Here is a 9,120-nt window from a genome sequence, read left to right as displayed (position 1 = left end):
AATCCAAATTGTATTTCTTTTGTTTCTAGGCTTCTTAGATACTAGAATTGGGGGCTTTTTGATTTACGGTTGTATTTTGATGAAATTAGGCCTAGAGAATTGCCTATTATCATGTTAGAATAGTTTGTAGAATTTTTGAGAATTTTTTTTGGACTCCAATTGGATTTATTATGAATTTTTCATCACAATATATAATATAGAAAATAATATAAATTATAAAACTATCAATATAAAATACCAAGAATATTATTTTTCTGATTTTCTATAAAATCCATAAGACTTAGTATTTTTCATATATTCATGACACAAGTTAAAGTGTAGGGAACAAAATGACTAATTAAATTATAAATATAAAATTGACTTTTAACAAAATTTAAATGATTTTGGATGGAATCTAGGACATGTTAGATTGTTTTGCACTTATAAATCATTAAGATGAATTTTTATTTGTCTATCTCAAATTGGAATTTTTAGTATATAATAACACAGATTGTTAAGAACACCAAGATCCTAGGAAACTCTAGACGCGAGTAAACAGGTGAACCCGAGTGATCGACTACCCAAACTATCTAACAACACTAAGCTATTAGATTAGCAATTCTTAATTAGATTTCTCTCCTCTATAAAAGATTTCACATTTTAATCAATTGGTTTTAACAATTTTTAAAATTGAATTAGACTGACAGATTAACAACCTAGACTGATTCCTGCCTCTAAAGTATATTTCTAAGTTTTTAGAACAATGGAACCAAGTCACCAACAAATAAATTATCAAACCAATCAATACCAACACACAATTATTTAGATACGATTTTCTAAGTCACCATAACAAGTTTAGCTACTCATAGTCGGAAGAGAAACAAAATTAAATTTAAAGCAAGTCGAATCAGAAAATGTTGTCAAAGTATTCAAGTTAATAAAAACCAAAAACGAATAAACAAGGAATTTCTAATCGAAACATATTTAACCTTAGTTAAGTTTCTTTTGATCCAAGTCTCCTCTCCTTAAAAAGCCTTCAAATCGTCCAGTTGAACTTCTCCAAAAAATATATATTTTGGTACCTATGCGTCTTGTTCTGTTTTGGTAGCGTCTGATGTGTTCCTTTTATGTAGGGGTGCAAACGAGCCGAGCTACTCGAGCTCAGCTCGAAAAAAGCTCGAACGAGCCGAGCTTAAACGAGCTCGAGCTCGAGCCCGAGCCTAAAAACAAGCTCGTTTAGTAAACGAGCCCGAGCCCGAGCTTTGTTTATCGAGCTCGAGCCGGCTCGCGAGCCTAAACGAGCTTTCTGTTTATATATTTTTTTATTATTATTATAAATTAATTAATAAATACTAAACGAGTCGAGCCCGAGCCGAGCTCGAGCTTGAAAAATTACCTTCGAGCCGAGCTCGAGCTTTAGAAATAAAGTTCAAATCGAGTCGAGCTTGAGCTCGAGCTTTCATATATTAAACGAGCTCGAGCTCGAGCCTGGTTGAGCTCGGGCTCAACTCGGCTCGTTTTCACCCGTACTTTTTTGTCCAGTAGGTTTTTGCATCAAATAGAACATTTCACGATTGGGCCATGATTAGCGATGCAAGATTCAATAGCCCAATTAATAGTGATACGTGATTGGGCATCTCTATTTATTAATTCCCTCTTTTGCGAATTGATGTTGTCAAGCCCAACACTTCGGTGCTGTTTGTTTTTTCTGAAAAGCTCTGCGCAAGCTCTTTTATCTGTGTCGCGCAGACCACGCGCATCTGTGTCGCGCAGACCACGCACAGATATTGCCACACGCAAACTGTTTGTTTTTCCGAATACGTTTCATTAAAAAACGTATGTGCGAGCTCTTCTTGGTGCAGACTTGGCACAACCACTTCTAAGATCTTCTAGGTCAGCAGAGGGTTAAACACCACCACTCACCACCACCACCCATCACCACCACCGCCCATCACCACCACCACCACCACCACAGTTCACCACCCCCGTCCACCACCCACTACCGTCCATCACCACCACCACCGTCTATCATCACCACCATCCACCACCCACCACCCACCACCCACCATCGTCCACTAACCACCACCACCGTCTACCACCATCACCGTTCAGCACCACCACCACCCACCACCACCGTCCGTACACCACCACCAGTTTATTTTAGAAGTATGCATACGTTAAAAAACAAACAGCCTTTTTCTTACACACTGCAGAGGTTTGATTCCCCTCTTCTTCTACAGATGTCTGCAGATGTGGTCCGCATATGCAGACATTTTACCTCTTAAAAAATAAAAATCACCTTCCTGTTGAGTCCAAGATTCCTCATAAAAATTCCCTGCTTCCTTTAATTGTTTTCCAAAGGTGGGCTAGCCCAATTAACCTACAAAAATATACATGATTTAAATTTGAAGCCACTGTTGTTGACGTTTTAATAATTTTAGATGAATTCTTAAGGCATGTTTTATAATATATTTAACTAAATAACATATTAACATCAATTCAAAGAGATACGTTTACAAGTTTTAATTTGAATGGTTGGATTAAATCAGATCTATATTAAACTATGAAATCTCGTTTATAAATAATTTTTATATTAAGGTTGAATCGTTTTAGCTCATTTTCTATTTAAACCTTTAAACTCTCCATATGAACTAATATTAAGGTTGAATCGTTTATAGCTCATTTTCTATTTAAACCTTTAAACTCTCCATATGAACTAAAAACAAAGTATAATTTAATTAAAAAAAAACCTAAAAGTTACTGAGAAGTGTAGGATATAAATTTACTTTTTAGTTTAAAAACCATTTTCTCAACGACCAAATTATTCAGCTAGTGGTCGATAGAGGTCTAGTATCAAAAATCGCTATTATTGTGTCTACGTTTCGGTACTCGGACTTATTTGTTTTACTATTTATGACCGGTACATTTCCCGCTAGTCTGTAGTTTAGTGGGTTTTTCCAATTTTAAAACTTGTTCGAATTCATTTAAAATACATATTTCACACATCATTAGACACATGGAAAGTTGGATGAATCCTGCTGAGTTCTTCAGGTAACTCGAGTTTGTAAGCCACCGTTCTGATTCTCTCAAGGATTTTGAAAGGACCAACATAACGAGGTACTAGTTTATATTTCTTTCTGAATCTAACCACACCTTTCCATGAATATACTTTCAGAAGTACACGATCACCGATGTTAAACTCAAGCGGCTTTCGTTGTTTATCAGCATAGTTTTTCTGACGACTTCGAGCTGCTAAAAGAATATTTCGAGTCTGAATAATTTTATCAGTTGTCTCTTGGATCAACCCAGGCCCTGTAAATTGGAGATCGGCACTTTCGGTCGTACAAAGCTTCGAATGGAGCCACGTTAATACTAGAATGGTAACTGTTGTTGTAAGAAAACTCAATCAATGCTAAATGAACATCCCAGCTCCCTTTGAAATCGATAACGCACGAACGTAGCATGTCATCCAGTGTTTGAATAGTACGCTCGGACTGACCATCAGTTTGCGGATGGTAAGCAATACTGAGATCAAGTCGAGTGCCCAACGCTGATTGCACGGCCTGCCATGTGCGAGATGTAAAACGTCCATCACGGTCAGAAATCATACTCAGTGGTATCCAGTGTCAACTCATGATTTCGTCGATATAGATTCGAGCTAACTTCTCATTTTTATAATCTTCACGAATCGGAATGAAGTGTGCGGACTTTGTCAAGCGATCAACAATAATCCAAATAGTGTCATAGCCACTAGAGGTGCGAGCTAACCCTATTATAAAAGCCATGTTTCTGTTTTCTCACTTCCATACTGGAATTTCAGGCTGTACAAGTAAACCCGAAGGTCGTTGATGTTTTGCTTTCACTTTAGAACATGTAAGGCACTTCGAAACGCACATAACTATGCCTTTCTTCATTCCAGCCCACCAATAAGTGGATCAGAGATCCTGATACATCATATCAGCTCTTGGATGAATCGAATATCGAGATTTATGGGCTTCATTAAGAAGGTATGGAGATCATCCCGATCAGGTATCCACTTTCGTTTTAAGTAATGGAGAATTCCAATGGACTTGGCTTCCAACTTTGTTTCAGCTCCACAAGCTAATTCGTAGTGAAAATCATTCTTTGTAACAGAGGTATGTTGAGCCTTACGAATACAATATTGGATGTCGGTCAAAATTTGAGAACACATGAGACAAATCGAATTCATGTATTCTTCACGATTAAGTGCATCGGCGCCAACATTTGCTTTACCAGGATGGTAACAAATCTCGCAGCCGTAGTCGTTTAAAAGTTCGACCCATCGTCGTTGTCGCATGTTTAACTCTTTCTGATCAAAGATATGTTGAAGGCTCTTATTATCAATGTAAATCTCACACTTGGTTCCATAAACATAATGCCTCCAAATCTTTAGAGCGAACACAACTGCACCAAGCTCAAGATCATGAGTGGTGTAATTCTTTTCGTGAACCTTTAGCTGTCTCAAGGCGTAAGCTATCACTTTAACTCGTTGCATCAAGATACAATCGAGTCATTGACTCGATGCATCAGAGTAGACAACAAAATCGTCACAACCATCGGGTGTAGTAAGAATTGGTGCATCACATAATTTCTGCTTCAAAGTTTGAAAAGCCTCTTCTTGTTTAAGCCCCCCAATCAAATGGTTTGCCTTTATGAGTCAAGGTTATGAGCGGTAAGGCGATTCTTTAAAACTTGGCGACAAAAGCCGATAGTAACCAGCCAAGCCAAGAAAAGATAGGATTACGGTAGGAGTACGCGGAGTATGCTAATTCTTGACGGCTTCAATCTCCATAGGGCTAACATGAATATCCTTATTGTTTACAACATGACCAAGAAACTGGACTTTTTTCAATAAGAATTCACGCTTGGAGAACTTAGCATATAACCTTTCAGCACGTAGTAGTTCCAGTATGAGACGAAGACAATCGGTCTTGGTTTTTGAATAAATGAGGATGTCATTAATGAAGACTATGACAAAATGATACAAGTACGATTTGCAAACTCGGTTCATTAAATCCATAAACACTACCGAAGCATTGGTCAGTTCAAAAGGCATGACCATGAACTCATAGTGTTCGTATCGAGTATGAAAAGCAGTTTTGGGAATATCTTCTTCTCAAACTCTAAGTTGGTGATTACCAGATCGTAAGTCAATCTTCGAGAAGCAAGTAGCACCTTGAAGTTGATCCAGTAGGTCATCAATTCATGGTAAAGGATAGCGGTTCTTGATGGTTAACTTGTTAAGTTCACGATAATCGATACACATATGGAACGAACCATTTTTCTTCTTTACGAATAGGATTGGTGCACCCCATGGAGATGAACTAGGGCGAATAAAGCCTTTATCATTCAGCTCTTGCAATTGACTATCTAACTCTTGCATCTCGGATGGAGCTAGTCGGTAAAGGGATTTTGCAACAAAAGTTGCACCTGGAACAAGATCCATTCAAAACTCGACTTCTCATACAAGAGGAAGTTCAATTACGTCTTCTATAAATACTTGAGGAAAATCACGAACAATTAGAATGTCTTCCAACTTCTTTTCCTTGCCTTTCTTCTCCACAATATGGGCCAAGAAAGCCACAATATTTCTTCTATACGTACTTCTGAGCTTGGATGCACACCATTAACTTAAGCCCTTTTGAGGACGTTTCACCAAAGACTCAAAGAACAAGAACGTCAGCAAAAGGAATTCTAATTTCGAAGCATACGATCTCAGCATGGTGTTGGGCTAGCCAATCCATGCCAATGATCACATCGAAACTTCCTAGCTTCATTGGAATAAGATCAAGGGAAATCATGCTCATTCACACTAAGAGTACACCCACGAATGACGGAATTGATGGTAACAGGCTTTCCGTCTGCTACTGCCACCGTAAATGAATCAGCCAGACTGTTTCGAGGTACACCTAGAATAGACTCGAACTCCCACGACACGAAACTTTTATATGGCCGTGAGTCAAATAGTATAGATGCATAAAGACCATTAATTAAGAACGTACCATTAACCACATTGTTATTAGCCCATGTCTGGTTGGTGTTGATCTTTAAAACTTTGCCCTATGCAGCCTGAGTTGCCTGATTAGCCTGATTGACGGGGTTGACCTTAGCTTAAGCGCTAATGATATTGACCAATCTTGACCAAGTGTTACGAAGATGAGTAGGATCACCACAGTTGAAACATGTTCTGGCAAGTGGCATCATAAGGGGATTGGGTTAGTAGCAGGGCTGGACCATGTTTTGGGGGTAAGGTGGAGCCATGATTTGAGGTGTCCAGGGAAGGTTGGGTCACGATTTGATTGTTGGGTTAGGTTCGATGCCGATTAGGTACTTGTCTCGGAGTAACGCGATAAGTCTGACTCAGATGACCAAAACGTCCACAACTGGTACATTGTTGACAGGAAATGCGGGGTTGGTGATGGTAGTTACAGCGATTACACAAAGGATAAGGACCAGTATAGGGTTTTTGTTCGGGTGAGTGGTAGGTGCGACTTGGTTTAGAGGTGTGGCTGGTATAGGAGAGTTAGGGGAGACAACATAATTCTTGCCATTGCCCTTACATTTCTTATTAGAACCAAAATGGGAAGATTATTCAGCTTTCATTTCCTTCACCTCTTTTGACTCTTCAACAAGAGCTTTGTCAACTCGACCCGTATACCCCTTTCTTTAAAGATCACCCGACTAAACATAATTTTCAGTGAGCTGACCAGCCAAACGGTTAGTTGCTTCAAGAGTGGTTGGATTACTGCAAAACATTGGGTCCTGAATCATTACAGGAAGACCTCTAATATACTTCTCTATGAGTCGGGTAAGAGGAGTGAACAGATATGGTCCTAGCTGCCTTAACTCATGAAACAACTTTTTAAAAGCCGCACTCTCACCACTGTCCTGTTTCAAGCTCCAGAATTTGTCCTCCAAGTTCTCGATTTCATTGCGAGGACAAAATTGTTGGGTCCTTATTTATTTAATTCTCTCCCAAGTTAGAGCCACAACTGCTTTAGCACGCGAGTATTTTTCTCGTCATTCCACCAAGTTAATGCGTTCCCCAACAAATGCCCAGTTGCACAGCGAACCTTACGATTATTAGGACAATCACATTTAGAAAAGTACTCTCCATTTCTTCAAACCAACAGAGAAGATCAGTAGCACCCTCGGTGCCTTCATAAGTTATTATCAAAATAATCTGAACTGAATAATCCTCTGAGATTATACCTTATGGTCATTTCGTTTGATGTGTCGGTCAGGCGACTTGGAGTGTTTGTAGGAATACCTAGAAGAATTAGCACCATCATAGGTCTCTTTATTGTCAGCCCCCTAATTGCTGAGGGCATGTTGGACCTGAACCACAATATTTGGGATGACAACGACCATTTCTTCGCGATGTGGGCCGCCAAGCAACGACCGGAGTTTCCAGCACGCTATCTAGTATAGTGGCGTTTAGCAGACATCTACAAGGATCAAACGCAAAGTAGTTTGTGAGTTTTTGAGTAGAAATTTATTGACATGGTGTATAAAGTGACATTCCAAATATGAAACTTACAATAAGTGAAAATTCTAAACTTATGATATATGAAAATTCAAAACGTGACATCAAAAGTACAACCAATAAAATTCCACACAAAAACACATGAACCACGAAAATAGAATAAAACTTATGATAAAACGATATTTCAAAAACGAAATAAAAAAAATTGATAGGTTTGGCATATCATAGAGTTTATACAATTTCTTGCAGCAGGTTTGCGACGCCCCTCCACGTCATGGCCCTTGTCATGTGGCAATGGAGTAAGACCATTGCAAACGGTCAGATTTGTACTCTAGTGCTTTAATGTCTGGTAAATAATTGTTCATGTCCTATCCATTTTGTATAGTATACTAGTAAGATTGCCCGCGCTATGTTTCGGGTTTTGTTCGATATCTATTTTGGTTCAGTATAGCAACCAAAAGAAATATGCTCAAAATAATATCGACACAATTTTTACATCGATCGAAATCAAGAAGTAAATTTAAATTAAACAGCGGGACGGGCTGATTTTAAACTATTTGTAAATGGAAACATAAACGTAAACGCTATATTAAATATAATCCTAATGAAAAAGGAAAGTAAAACTAAAACATTAAACATAAAGAAAAGTAAAAAAAAATAAAGTTAAAAAAAAAGTCAAGAAAGAAACATAAAAGCCAATATGATGAAAGCACTATTCACACAACTTGCTAATTGTAATTTACGTCAAAACGCAGATCAACTAAAACATAAAAATAAGCACGAAAACTTATTATATTTGATTCAACATAATTCCGATGAAAATTTACGTCAAAGCGTATACCAACTAAAAACATACATAATAATAAGCATAGAACATATTATAGTTGACCCAACTTATAGCGGGAAAAATATACGCCGTTTGCGTCGAAATGTAAATCAACTTGAATTATACCGACACTTACATAAAAATAACATGTAAACAAAGTGTTTAGAAAGTTAAGGGGTTGTATTTGTCAATGCTGAAACTTGAGGGATAAAAATATAAAGAGTTAACTGCCATTTTCGTCCCTGTGGTTTGGTCACTTTGGCCATTTCAGTCCATTTTTCAAAAATACGCCATTTTCCTCCCCGACGTTCTGGAAAGGTGCCATTTCAGTCCAAAAATCATAACCCAGTTAAGTCGGTTTGTAAATAAGTACTGATTGTGTAAATTTGTAACATAAAGGACCATTTAAGTAAAATGTATAAATATTAATATAATTATAAAATATATAATATATATATATAATGTATACATATATATATACAGATCAGACGAGAGAGGGAGAGGGTGAACCGGAGCTCCGGTGGTCACCACCATCAACGTCATCATCGTCATCATCTGTTATCATCATCATCGATCATCATCGACCTTCATCATCATCATCACGATCTTCATCATCATCAGACCTGCATTCTCACCTTACCTGCATACTCACCACCGCCGCCGCCGCCTGCAACTCACCGGACCTTCATCATCGACCTTCATCATCATCATCGCGATCTTCATCATCATCATCAGACCTTCATCACCACTGTCGCCGCCTGCAACTCACCGGAAAAACGGCACCCCCACCGTCGCCGGTTCTCTCTCC

Source organism: Helianthus annuus, chromosome 17 (genome assembly GCF_002127325.2).
Source record: "Helianthus annuus cultivar XRQ/B chromosome 17, HanXRQr2.0-SUNRISE, whole genome shotgun sequence".
Lineage (NCBI taxonomy): Eukaryota > Viridiplantae > Streptophyta > Magnoliopsida > Asterales > Asteraceae > Helianthus > Helianthus annuus.
This window is presented reverse-complemented; position numbering follows the sequence as displayed.